Source organism: Nicotiana tabacum, chromosome 11 (assembly GCF_000715075.1).
Source record: "Nicotiana tabacum cultivar K326 chromosome 11, ASM71507v2, whole genome shotgun sequence".
Classification (NCBI taxonomy): Eukaryota; Viridiplantae; Streptophyta; class Magnoliopsida; order Solanales; family Solanaceae; genus Nicotiana; species Nicotiana tabacum.
This window is the reverse complement of record NC_134090.1, coordinates 74,492,395-74,507,903: the sequence shown is the minus strand read 5'-3', so window position 1 is coordinate 74,507,903 and position 15,509 is coordinate 74,492,395.

The window sequence follows — 15,509 nt, the reverse complement described above, 5'->3', positions numbered from 1 at the left end:
ACTAGTTGAAACATACTGCATTACTTACAGCATATAGTAATGTTAACCTGCTCTTCTGATTAAGATTCAACCAAAAAGAACAAACGGATTTTCACAACAGTAGGAAACAATAAAAAATAAAATGGATGACACGACATAGACTTATGAACATCACTGTTATATTTCCATTAATATATTTTTACTTTGTCAAGAGGTTAAGTGCTTGACAAACAAACATAAGCCATCTTTGACGTTGAAGCCACATTGGACCATACACAAATGCTGCACTGAGCATATGAAATAGCAGAGGGCCGATTAGGTTAGACACCAGGACTAAACAGATTACACAGAAAGAATATCTTCAGAATAGTAAGTTTAGGATTTAGCTACATATATCCACACTGATTGTCCGAAGCTTCCTCTCATTCCCAATGCCAACAACAAAGTCTCCAAATTTCATCTTTTTGCAAAGATTTAATTTTAAGTTAAGACATAGCCACTTAAAATTTTCAAGTTCAAGCAAATTTTTAATAAACACATTATCTGTAGAGTTTACGTACTTTTCCGTCTCAGTGCCCAAATATTCACATAATGCGGATGCATAATCCAGATCTATATGGATCACGAAGACCAGTTGTTTTAACAGTTCTAAGCTAAAGATTTAATACTGCAAGCAGGATTCAACAATCTCAGTAATAATATGTTGAGTGCTACCATATAAGAAGCCACTAGCTAATCAACTAACCTCCTTCTATCGTCTTCAATTAAAAATCTACTAAACCAAAAATTCCTAAATGGATTCGTTTAATTATATCATAAATCCATGAATTAAGAACCTTTTTGCTAAGAACTAAAAAACATAGTAAAAACGTATAGAAGTGGTAACAAAAACAGTAAAAATGACCAAAGGAATTAAGAAAATTACCAGGCTATGGTGATTTTGGGCTTCTCTGATTGAAGCACAAATCTAATTTTAGAATTTGGGGATTTGGGGAAGGAGTGCCGGCGAAGCAACTGTCCCTGAAGAAGTGCCGAAAAACCGACGGAAGTCCCTGAAGAAGTGCCGGAGAAGTCCCCGACTGTCCTCATGGTTTTGAGCTTTGGGAACTCTAGGGTTTGATGATTATGGAAGTCTAATGAATAGGTATTTGATGAAACTCAGCCATTAATCTTAAACTTGGCAAAGATGCAAAAAGAAAAGAGATCAGAGAGTAGTTCGACGATGAAGAAGGAGGGGATTTTGGGTATTCGACGATGGGAGCTTGCAGTATCGACGAGGGGAGTAGTTCTGGGTCGAGGGGTCTTTTGTATTAAATTAGTTAAAAAATATAAAATACAGGTCACTTAATTAATTAGCTTGGCGGGCCAGTAAATTTTCAGCGGAAAAAATGAAGGGGAATAAATAACCGTTCCCATAGTAATTGTTTTCACAAAACCGTTTCCATATTCATGTCTATTGGGACGGTTCACAAATCTGTTGCTAAAACAAAACTCTATGGCAACGCTTTTGTTATATTTGCAACGGTTTGATGTCAGTAGTGTGCTGATAGCACCCAAATTCTATTGAAACAGTTTCAACCGTTACTATATCTGATCTATGGCAAGGTTTGTGAACCGTTGCCAAAATAACTGTTCCCATAGGCCCATTTTCTGGTAGTGTTACTTCCATAGGTGTTGATGTTCTAATGGGGCACAGGTCGTTCAGTTCATTCGATTAGTCTAATTGAGACCGAAGTAGAGTGGATGACTCCCGGGAATAGTTTTAAAGGATTCAAGATTTACATGTAGTGATTGGGAATCTTCAAGATGTGTGTTGGCTTAGAAACTGAGATTTATATGGGAGGATGTCAGGACTTGTTGCATTTCTGTATCAATATGAATTCTACATACCAGTATCAGGAAGGCAAAGATAATGGCTTTAGATTTGCAGAAGGTCTCTTCAGAGCGGGTATCTCGGTTGTGGTACTTTTAGGGATACTTTAGAAGAATACAATGGTTTATGAGCCTTAGGGCGGTGTGGTTTTATGCTAAAGTTCATGGGGCAAGTTTTAGTTAAGGATAATGGTGTACTAGCAAGGAAACGTATCAATTTGAAGGTAATTGGGAAGAAACTCACAACATTAGGATAACTTGGTAGTAGGTTGGATCGGCATGGTAATGGATATGATCGGTTCTTAGGTGTTTATGATGCGGTGGGTTTCTACAGGTGTTTTGAGGCAATGGTCTTAGGTTTTGATGGCTTGCGTAGCTTGGTTGAGTTAGAGGATTTCAGTCCTGGCGGTTTGGTTTTGTGCAAATGGGATTCGGAGAGCTCTTGATGGTTTCTACCACGGTTGGAGGTGTACATTTTCTACTTGGGTAAGGAGCATGTGATGTATAGTGATTTTCTTCTAGATGGGATCAAATGGAAAGTTCTTGGCTAGTTGAGTACGTAGCTGCTTGTAGTTCAGAATGGATACAAAGTTCTCATGTATATCCTAGGATGGTATGGTATATGCGGTATGTTGTGTAGGATTGAGATTTGCATGTGTAAGGTCACGATTTAGTTCTGAAAGAAAGGTCATAAATTCTTAGACAACATGGGTAGTTTAGAAGACTAGGTAAATAATATCACTAATTGATGCGGCTTGATGAGGATATGCATTTCAGAAAGGGCAATATGTTTGAGTTTAGGGTACTTCATTGGTATTGAGACGCTCTCTTGTTGGATAGACTGCTGACATTCAAGTTTGCTTGGTGGCACAGAAGAATTATAGGAGTATCCCTCGTGGAATGAATGAGTATTAGATGCGTGTTATGTATTCGAGCGATGGAGTTGGGATCGGATATGGTGATTCATGTGCTTTATGGATTTGGAGACCAGGAGTTCTCATAGACAGGCCGCGTATATCAGTCTTGTGTGGTGACTATTGGAGGTTGGGAGGCCCGAGTGGATCCGTTGTTGCTTAGCATGGTGTATTTTGATTTGATATTGGGTATGGATTGGTTGTCTCCGTGTCGTGCTATGAAACAAACCACCTAGCCTCTGATGCTCATATTTCACCTGCTGACAGTTGAGACACCGATCAACAAACCCAACTATGTGTTTTTTTATTCTCCTCCACTAATAGTGTTGTCTCAAATCCTGATACATCATCACGATTTCACGACCAAAACCTATGGGCCACGACGGGCACCCGTTACCTTACTCAACCGAGTACCAACATAACATATCAAATAGCCACTCGTACACTAAACATAGGCCATTAAGGCCTTACAATCTTTTACGTACATGACATCTGTCTACAAACCTCTAAGAATACATAATTTTCACAAAGGTCGGGACAGAGTCTCGCCATACCAAACAGTACACGTCTAAATTATACTAACCAAACAAGCGACTCCGAAGCAAATGGAGCGCACAAACATCTTCCGCTGAGCTAATAGCCTACTTAGAGGACTCTCGACCTATCTATCGGGACCTGCGGGCATGAAATGAAGCATCCTCAGGCAAAAGAGACGTCAGTACGAATAATGTACCGAGTATGTAAGGCACATAAATAAGTACATAAGAGACATGAAAGAAATATAGAGTACATAACTCTACCTGTAAGTCTGGACAACTCTGTAAATCATGAAATACTTATAGTGGCATGCATATGCGTATGAATATCATGTCCTGCATAATTACATGTGTTCATAGTGTCATCAAGCCTCTAAGGGCATCCCATCATATTATCTCAGCTACTGTGGGCAAAATCATCAACGCATACCAGTTGATCAGGTGGTGGTGCGTATATATATATATATATACACGTATATAACATCATCTGGTTATGGGTCAGTGTACATGTATGAATGAATGCAATGCATGAAAAGTACATCAATAAAATCTTTTGGAATATCATAAGAGCATTATGCCTTTGAGTAATATCATGAAGTAAACTTTTTTCAACTTACGTATTTTTCTGAGACCCATGAACAGATGATAAAATAATAGGTCACATGGAAATTCAAGAACATATGCACCTCTAATTCTTCTATGAATAGAGTCATTTATGGAAGTTGTGCATTTTCTCGTTTCGTTTGTATCGTATAGATCTTGCCAAAAGAAAGAAGGGATAGCTTTAATATAACTGAGTCGAGTCTCTTGAGAAAGATTACACTGTACTCCCTTAATATTGTAAAGTCTCACATTAATTTGAATTGTTGAAGGTTTTGGGCGTTGCTTATAGGCATTAGTTATATGTTATATAATATGTAGATGCATATTGGAGAAATGATTTAACGTTAGTGCTTGCTGAACTTTTTCTTAAGATATGTAGGGAATGATTTTTGGATTTTAAAAGTAATGAAAGCTTGCTGAACTCTTTCCTTAAGAGATGTAGGAAATGATCTTTGATTTTTGAAATGTTATTCTTAACCTTAGGTCCCATTTTGCAAGCTTCGTGTCACTTTAAGGTTTGACTCCTTTCAAGCCAATATTATGAGTCATTTATTTTAAATATTGGGCTGCCACATCATACTATTTAATGTTTATCTAATATATATCCCCAATTTATTTAGGTAATATCTCGTTACCCGGTAATTAACCAATTACCCGTATAATTAATAATTATCTCAGCTTACTTAAAATACTACTCGCTTTTAACATACCTTGTACACCTTACTATAATGGCCATGGGGTACCTCGTATGGTACTAATCCATAAATACCTGGTATTTTAGATTTGGCCGTATTTTGTCAAAATGTCAAACTTCGACAAAAATTATTTTCTTCGACTTGCTTCCCTCTCATCTTCACGAATTTACTCATCACTTGTGAAATAGCATAATCCTTATAATCTCTGAATATTTTTTTTCTTGACCTGATGTCAATTACCTTACAACAAATTCAACATACAATACTACAGGGTGAAACATCATCATAATTTAATACTGTGAAGCGTAACATTATCGTAATGTAATACTGCAAGGCGTAACATCAACATAATGTAATACTGCAGGACATAACATCATCGTAAAATAATACTGCAGGACGTAATATTGACGCAATATTGCAGGGCGTAACATCATTTCCCGCTTTGGAACATTCATCCTTGAGTGTTTACTAATGCTCTTATCATTTTCATAACTTATAGCTCTTGTGAATATCATAGTACTCTCCTTGCCATTTATGCAGTTCTGTGAATAAATCCAAAGGCCAGGGCATTCCCCCCTTTAGGCCTCTTTCCCACGCCATGACTTGTGATCGAACTCCTTCCAATCTCGTAACTGTTGCTACCTTCTATCATGCAGCCTCTACGATACTGACCTTGTAAGTGTGCCTATGCAACATTTCTCTCCTTTTTCCTCCAGCTTTTAGCCAATCTCTAGGCCTTACTTTGTAAACATATACAAGGCTTAATATGATGCCTTTCTAGGCATCTATAGGTGTACTGAAGTTCTTCGCGCGGTACTTTGAAGAACTTGTGAATATCGTTGTATCTTATTTCATAGACCTAGTTATCTATTCGTATGACTTTACTGCATCTACATAGGTCATACTATACCATAATTCTTACATCGGTTTATCGTTACTGAGGTCTGCAACCAACTTCAGGTTACTCTCGTTGCTTATCCTATATGCATAAAGGGAAGTCTTTTAATGCTTCTTCATTACTATTCATCTTAAGACTAATGGCCTAATCTTATCTCGTACTTTGTAACTCGTATCCATCTATTGTTGATTCACCTTAATATTGATATACACTATACCACTAATAACTTGGAACCTTTTACGTAATCACTAGGGCTCATGTTGCATCGTGGAACATTTGAAGTGATTTTTCGTATCCACCTGGGTGATACGATATTATACTTCCATAACCGTATTTCATAGAATCCTAATGTGACTCATCTTATGTTGCTATTTTAATCATGTCCAATTCATCAAATCCCTTTCTTTTCTTCATCAGACTATTATTTAATCGAAGGCCCAAACGTCGTCCTTTATCTATCACAATCACACCCTCATTCTACTACTAGGGCAACATTCCATCTCTTCTAAAATCCATTAGTATTAGACTCCTTTGAATTCATTCAGGCTATAGTGAGCTTTGTATAACTTAGAGAAACCATCTGCTCTTTTCTTTTTCATGGGCTTAATCCTGAGGACTTATCCATCTTCGTTACTTTCTCACTCGCCCTTTCTTATCCTTACTCTATCTTCTAGAACCTTTTTTCTTCACCATATAATAGCTTGCGACCTACACATATCTATTTATTTTACTTGAAACCTTTCAACTTGGTTGCATCATAGATTTCCTTATGTCCTTCTGGAATATCAAGAGAGACATCACATCGTCTCTAACTCTTCTTTACTCTCTTAATTAGGCTTCTCGATACCTAGACCATAGGCTGGAGGATATGCTACTGAAGATGCTGCTATTATTCCTAGATATTGAATCCCTACACTTCTAGACTTCTATACGAAGTAAAGACTATTCACAACCTTCTATATTTGAGTATCTCATACGTTGTCTACTTTTACCTTACTTATCTTGAAGTCTCACATCACATCTTTTATATCATTCATGATCTCCTTTCCACATCGGTATAATCACATCAACAACTTGAAGTTCTCTTATAATACTTGCACCTCTGGTGCATACACAATCTGGTGGTAGCTCCATACTGGTATTCTTCTAACTGGCTTTATCGTAGAGCCGTTATAGAATATGGCTGTTGTACTATTTCTCTTGTACCTCTGATATTATGAGTGATTTTACAATGTTCTCAATCATGATGTTTGTAACTTTATGGGTCCAATAAGCAGGCTCCTAATTTACTTAGTTGATGTAATTCTTTAGTTTCCTCTTTCTTCTGATTAGCCTTTATGTAGGCTCAAGCTATCTTCTGATCTGCAGCTCATGACATTTAGTTATTACTTTAGCCTTTTGTGGATGCTATGGAAGACCATGGTATAATCTTCTAATGATTCAATCCTTTGTCTATGACCTAGACCTAATTCATTTTTTTAGCTTATACCAGAGTCTTCTACGGTTGATCATTAACCGAATAATTCCTTTCCTTCCATTTCAGCTTTCTTCAAATGTAAGCAACTACTTTTCCTGGTCTTTTTGCCCCCTTTTTGCATGCATACTTAGCTTATCTGAGTTCTCACGCATGCTGAAGTTTTTGTGCAACTCATATGGTCTCGAATATTACTTTTGGTTTTACTCCCCGATTATTAGCCATGGTAGGTGAAATTTTCTTTTGGAATGCATACAATTTTGTAATTAAACTGTTGTTACACAACCCTTTCCTCTTTAGGTCATTGTGCTTTGGTTGAAGCCTTCTTCCTTAGTTTCTCAAGTAGTCTTTCATTGTGGTACTTAAGGGGGAACCCTTGACTCTTGTAAATATGTGTGATTATTACAGACCCTTTTGATGTCCTTCCATTTCTATAATTATCCATAGTTTCTTACCTCCATGCCCTTGTGCTTGTAGGGTTGCTTCTGAACTGATGTTTTGAATTCTTTCCCAAGTGGTACTCTCTTTTATTTCCACAACACTCATACAATATCTTTATCTACCCCAACTCCTATTAGAATATTTCTCAAGGATCAAGATGTCATAACTGCAAGGCTGAATTTCCCCATATTGGGGTTGCCTATGTTTATCATGCACGATCTGTTGATTTGTCTGTACCCTCTTGTCTAGACATAGCTAGACTCTTCCTGAATCAACTACTAACTACTTGTTGGCCCATTCTCGTATCAATATTCCGCGTAATCTTTGTTGGGTTATTTCCTTTGTCTCAAGTTACCTCTCGCACTGGCTCCTTATTAATCAATAACATCTCGGGAAGGAACCTTTACTTTCTCTCCTTAACGTCGTGTTTACATAATGTTCTGGTATCATAGCATATTTGTAGGCTTTGAATAAGTGTAATCTCATTCCTTTATCGTTTTTATCCCATTCTTGCATTATCATTCCATAGTTACTAGATCCACTTAATGCCACATCACTCCATATCCCCCCTTTTAGGGAATTATTAATATTTGGCACTATGACAATCTACCTATAGATGCTTTACCCCTTCATCATTGGTGTCTTCTCACACTATCAATGACTCTTACTCGCCTTGTGGAAATCTTTCTATTCCAAGGATAAGGAAATTCTTTACTCACCAAGGTGACACTTAGTATAACTGGCACATACAATCCCTTAAGCTGAACTTTGCTCACATTGTTTGCTTTAGGGAAACGTCTTCCTGAATGACCATTCTCTGGATTTCTCATGAATCTTATTTTTTTTGTTGTCCATTCTATTATTGCCAGAACGAAATATGAAACTCTCATGATGACGACTATTATCCCATAACCTAGTCCATACTGATTTCTATTACTATGGGGCCTAACGTTTCCTTCTGTTAATCACGTTAGAGTTGCGGACTTATTTCTCGAAATGAGGATGTGATTGTATTTCCTACACTCTTTTGTTGTCTTAAGGTCCATCATCTTTTGTCTCTTTCTTCATTTGACTATAGATTCTGCAACACTCTACCGTTGTCATCCATGTATCACACCTTATTCATAATGCTTTCTTATCTCTCTTCTTATTTCCCTGCTAATATTTTTGCCTATCACTTTCTTTTGAAAACTTCAACAATACATTCTTTTGCTTTTAGCTTCCCTTGCTTCATCCATTGGCTCTTTGAGTTGTCAAGAATTCTCGCTCTACTAGGTATATGAGCCATACTAAGGTAATATTTATCCTTTCAAGGTTTTTAGTGCCTATCTTTGTATTACTCATATCGAGTTGTACTATTTTAGAGTGCACAATCTCAGTGTCTCATAAAGAGATCTATTAGCACATTTGCAATACCCTTCAGAAATGTCAACTGACGAAACAATCCATCCAATATTTTGAGTTACTCTAACACCAGCAAAATCCTAATATCCCGTCATCCTCTTATACTAGTTATGTTAACCCCATAGGGCATATCTGGAATGGGTGTGACCAATTGTACATACCTCTGTTACTATTGAAGGTAACTCAAAATGTTTATATCTATCTTCTTGATTTGAACATACTGATAATCTTCATAAATTGGGTACCTCGTACCCTTTTTCACCTTGCTTCTTTTACTTTTTGAAACTTGTATTTATCTTCTGAATCTCTCATTGTCTTTCACCATAGTTATGGATAAATATTCCTTCCTTAAGTCTCCTAATCAAAAGGCTTACACGTCTTAGTACACCAATGTTCTGCTAAAAACTTCACATATATCCATTATAAGAATGATACAGAATCGAGTTCCTCTAATTCAACTCTTCCATAGCTATATCTCTTACCAACCGTCTTTCTGGATATAGGTATCATCGTGTTACGAGTAAAATTTTAATTTAGGAGTTTGAATTCTTACAATTTAGCTCTATCAAACCATCTAGAGTAATAAGAAAGAGTGACAGTACTAAATGCCCTGTAGCCTCCTGCTTATAATTGTGGTGCATGACACACCCATAAACAAGACTCTACTAGACACGGCTTGTAGACTCCCTAGGACAGAATTGCTCTGATACCACTTTTGTCACGACCCAAATCGATGGGCCACGACGGACACTCGTTACCTTACTCAACCGAGTACCAACATAACGTATCTTTCATGTCATACCATCATAGATAACTGAGCCGGAAGGTTGCCGTTAGATAAGTAGAACACAACATGTGATACCAAATAATGCACAAGACATGCAAGCCCAAAAGATCAAATAGCCACTCGTATACTGAACATAGGCCGTCAAGGCCATACAATCTTTTATGTACATGACATTTGTTTACAAACCTCTAAGAATACATAATTTTCATAAAGGCCGGGACAGAGTCCCACCATTATCAAACAATACACGTCTAAATCATACTAACCAAACAAGCGACTCTGAAGCAAATGGAGAGAACCAACATCTTCCGCTGAGCTAATAGCCTACTTGGAGGGCTCTCGGCCTGTCTATCGGGACCTGCGAGCATGAAACGGAGCGTCCCAAGCAAAAGAGATGTCAGTATGAATAATGTACTGAGTATGTAAGGCACATAAATAAGTACATAAAAGACATGGAAGAAATATATAGTTCATGACTCAACCTGTAAGTTTGGACAACTCTGTAAATCATGAAATACTTATAGTGGCATATATAAGCGTATGAATATCATGTTGTGCATAAGTACATGTGTTCTTAATGTCATCAAGCCTATGAGGGCATCACATCATATCATCTCAGCCACTGTAGGCAAAATCAACAATGTATACCAACTATTCAGGTGGTGGTGCGTATATAACGCCGTAATCTTTTCCCATACCCCATATATATATATATACACACACACACATATATGCGTATATAACACCATCTAGTCATGGGTCAATGTACATGTATAAATAAATACAATGCATGAAAAGTATGTCAATAAAATCTTTTGGAATGTCATAAGACCATTATACCATTGAGTAATATCATGAAGTAAACTTTTTTCAAATTACGTATTTTTATGAGACCCATGAAAAGATGATAAAATAATAGGACACATGGAAATTCATGAACATAGGCACCTCTAATCCTCTTATGAATAGATTCATTTATGGAAGTTGTGTATTTTCTCGTTTCGTTTGTGTCGTATAGATCATGCCAAAAGAAAGAAGGGATAGCCTTAACATACCTAAGTCGAGCCTCTTGAGAAAGATTACACCGTACTCCCTTAATATTACAAAATCTCACGTTAATTTGAATTGTTGAAGGTTTTGGGCGTTGCTTATATGATATATAATATGTAGATGCATACATGAGACATGATTTAACGTTAGTGGTTTTGTAAGGAGAGCTTGCTGAACTTTTCTTAAGATATGTAGGGAGTGATTTTTGGATATCAAAAATAATGAAAGCTTGCTGAACTCTTTCCTAAGACATGTAGGAAATGATCTTTGAATTTTGAAATGTTATTCTTAACCTTAGGGGGCCCATATTGCAAGCTTAGTGTCACTTTAAGGTGTGACACCTTTCAAGCTAATATTATGAGTCATTTATTTTGAATATGGGGCTGTCACATCATACTATTTAATGTTTATCCAATATATATCCCCAATTTATTTAGGTAATATCCCGTTACCTGGTAATTAACCAATTACCCGTATAATTAAGAATTATCTGAAGCTTACTTAAAATACTACTCGCTTTTAACATACCTTCTACACCTTACTATCAGGGCTATGAGGTACCTTGTATGGTGCTAGTTCATAAACACCGGGTATTTTAGCTCAGGCTGTATTTTATCTTAAAATGTCAAACTTCAACAAAATTCATTTTCTTCGACTTGCTTCCCTCTCATCTTTACAAATTTACTTATAACTTGTGAAATAGCATAATCTTTATAATCTCGGAATATTCTTTTCCTTGGACTGATGTCAATTACCTTGCGACAAATTCAACGTACAATACTAAAGGTGAAACATCGTCGTAATTTAATACAGCGAATCATAACACTATCGTAATGTAATACTGCAAGGTGTAACATCATCGTAATATAATACTGTAGGACGTAACATCATCGTAATATAATACTACAGGACGTAATATGGACGTAATATTGCGAGGTATAACATACGGCATCGGAATGGATGGAATACTGTGAACTATGGGTCTCCTCTAGAATCAACTCCCCAAACCCATCTACATTGGGCACACTTATCCAGCCCTACATCCTCTATACCCCATCATCTCCAATAGTCACATATCTGGCATCATCATGAAGAACCTTGTCCTTAAGGACAAGCAAATGAGGATCATTATACTTGCGCTCTTTGATACGATCAAACAAAAAAGACTGTGAAACCATACAATCTTGAACACGACTGGGCTCCGAAATATCCAATCTCACAAGCTGGTTGGCCAAAGCCTGAACATCAACCACAAGAGGTCTCTCCCCAACACGAATAAATGCAAGACTGCCCATACTCACCGCCTTCCTACTCAAGGCATCGGCCACCACATTGGCCTTTCCCGGATGATACAAAATGGTAATATCATAGTCCTTTAGAAGCTCCAACCATCTCCGCTGCCTCAAATTGAGATCCTTCTATTTCAACAAGTGTTGGACGCTACGATGATCAGTAAATGCCTCACAAAACACACCATAGAGATAATGCCTCCAAATCTTGAACGCGTCAACAATGGCAGCCAACTCCAAATCATGAACATGGTAGTTCTTCTCATGGGGATTCAATTGACGAGAAGTATAAGAAATCACTTTCCCTCCTGCATCATAACACATCTAATACCGATCAAAAAAGCATCACAATATGCTGAATATGTACTAGAAACTGATGGCAAACCTAACACTGGAGCTGTGGTCAAGGTAGTCTTGAGCATCTGAAAGCTCGCCTCATACTCATCTAACCACCTAAAAGGAGCACCCTTTTGGGTTAATTTGGTCAAGGACGATGCAATATAAGAGAAACCCTGCACGAAATAACGGCAATAACCCGCTAAACCAAGAAAGCTATGAATCTCGGTGGTTGAGGACGGTCTGGGCCAACTCTAGACTACCTCTATCTTCTTCAAATGAACCTGAATTCCCTCATTGGACACCACGTTCCCCAAGAACACCACTAAATTGAGCAAAAACACACACTTGGAGAACTTAGCATAAAACTTCTCCTCACTGAACCGCTGCAACACAATCCGCAAATGCTGGGCATGCTCCTCTTGGCTACGAGAGTACAACAGGTTATCATCAATGAATACAATAACAAACGAGTCGAGATAAGGCCAGAACACACTGTTCATCAAATGCATGAACGCTGTTGGGGCATTGGTCAACCCAAAAAACATCACAAGGAACTCATAATGACCATATCGGGTCCTGAAAGCTGTCTTAAGAATGTCTGAGTCCCTAATCATTAAATGGTGATACCCTGACCTCAAGTCGATCTTGGAGAACACCCTCTCTCCCTGAAGCTGGTCAAATAAATCATCAATACGAGGCAAAGGATACTTGTTCTTGATTGTGACTTTGTTCAATTGCCTGTAGTCATTGCACATTCTCATGGTGCCATCCTTCTTCTTTACAAATAGAACTGGTGCACCCCAAGGTGACACACTAGGCCAAATAAACCCCTTATCAAGGACTTCCTAAAGCTGCTCCTTTAGTTCTTTTAACTCTGCCGGTACCGTACAATATGATGGAATAGAAATGGGCTAAGTACCCGACACCAAATCAATCCAAAGTCAATATCCCTGTTCGGCATGCCCAACAGGTCTGTAGGAATCACATCCGGAAAATCTCGCACCATTAGAACTGAATCAATAGTAAGAGTCTCTGCACTGACATCCCTGACAAAGGCCAAATAATAAAGACAACCCTTCCCAACCATCTGCTGGACTTTCAAGAACAATATCACTCTACTGGGAACATAATCCGACGATCCTCACCATTCAATCTGTGGCAACCCTGGCACAACCAACGTTAGCGTGACAGTCCAAAATAGCATGACACGTAGATAACCAATCCATGCCCAATATCACATCAAAGTCAACCATACTAAGCATCAATCGATCTACTCTAGTCTCTAGTCCCCAATAGTCACTACACACGACCGATATACACAGTCCACAACATGGTATCACCCACCGGCATAGATACATGAACAGATGATACAAGAGACTCGCTGGGCGTATCCAAATAATGAGCAAAATACGATGACACATATGAAAAAGTGGAACCAGAATCAAATAATAAAAATGCATCCCTATGGAAAACTTAGATAATACATGTGATCAACATCTGAAGCAATAACATCGGGTTTGGCAAGGATTGCATAGAAACAGGCCCGACCGCCACCTGATCGGCCTCCCGCTCTAGCGCGACCCCTCAGCTGCTGAGCTGCACCTCCCACTAGGCGGGGACACTACCTCCTTATATGGCCAAAATCTCCACAAATATAGAAACTCCCCGATGATGGTGGTGGGGGCTGAAGGGAGCCTCGAGCACTGGGATAACTGGTAGAAGGACCTGACATAGATGTGTTAAATCTCGCGTTTCTCGTACGATAAAGTTTTGTCCTCAGTTAATTGATAGAGACTCGGGGATGAGATTATCTCGAGGTTAGCATATTTATGCTATTTATAACAAGCGATAAGTAAGTACCATGGAGGATAAAGGGTACATGAATTAAAGAAAATGAGTTTCGTTGAAGGTTAACGATTTGGGGTAAAATACGGTTCGAGCTATAATACCCGATATTTGTGGACTAATACCACACAAGGTACCACATGGCTGTGATATTATGATGTATAAAGTATATTAAAAATGAGTAGAATATTAAGTAATCTGAAACAATTCTTAATTATACGGGTAATTGATTAATTACCGTGTAACAGGACATTACCTAATTACCTAATAAGTGGATAAAGACTAAAATTGCCCCACCCCACCCCACGTGGAAGCAAGACACTTTCCAAAAGACGACTCTTAGTTGATACGCTCAAATTACACTTTAATTAATTAGTGTAAGATGGTCGGTATCAAATATAATAACCCAACAAGGTTAGGGTTGAATCCCACGGTGAATATGATGTGAAAAGCTTGCTTTAGTAGTGTGGAACTTGACTTAGGTCGTAATTCTATTCCGTTAACATAACAAGAGAATGATATAATTGTGAATTAAAGAGATAACTAATTGTAATTTTGAGAATGTAAATGATTTGATTAAGGAAACTACGGTTGCATCCCCGTCAATGGAATGTAATGCTATCGGTGTTAATATGATATATTTCTAATGGAAGGTCCTTTTATATGAAAATGGTTTCTAAATGACTACCCAATATTTTCCCAAGTAGGGTAGTATTTTCCCTTTTATGATTTTTCCAAATATAAAAGAGTTGCAATTTAAGAACAAACAATTTATGCCAAGTAGAACCCACTTATTCCTAAGCGATTCTATTAAACAAGATTTAAAGTCTTGAGTTCTTGATATTCAATTCTACCAAACCCTAACTCACTTTTCCAAGTAAAGAAAGAGTAAAATGGAATAGATTAATGTTTGCAACCACCAACCATAAATAAAGAACAAGAATTGAATAAATATCAACCAACCATTATATATATATTCAATGTTAAACACCTATTAAACACCTATTAACATTATGCCGATCTAGGGTCCACAACCTTAGTATTTAAAACTAGCTACTCATATTAAAATACAAGAAGAAAGTATTTAATAAAGCCATAAAGCTTACAAAAGTGCAAGATTCCTTCTTCACAACCCTCCAAATAAATGGAGTATTCAATGCTCTCTTAGTAGGACCTTGTTTCAGACTTGAATGACCCACAAACCCCTAGTTATTCTCTTTATAGTGGACCAAAAGTCGTAGTCAAAATTGGACAACAATGCCCCTTCAGTTAGATTATGCGATCGCAGACCAGTTATGCGGTCCGCATATTCTTCATTCCATCGCAGACTTGCTGAGTTCCAGTTCTTGCTTTAGTCGCATAACAGTTATGCAGTCCACATGT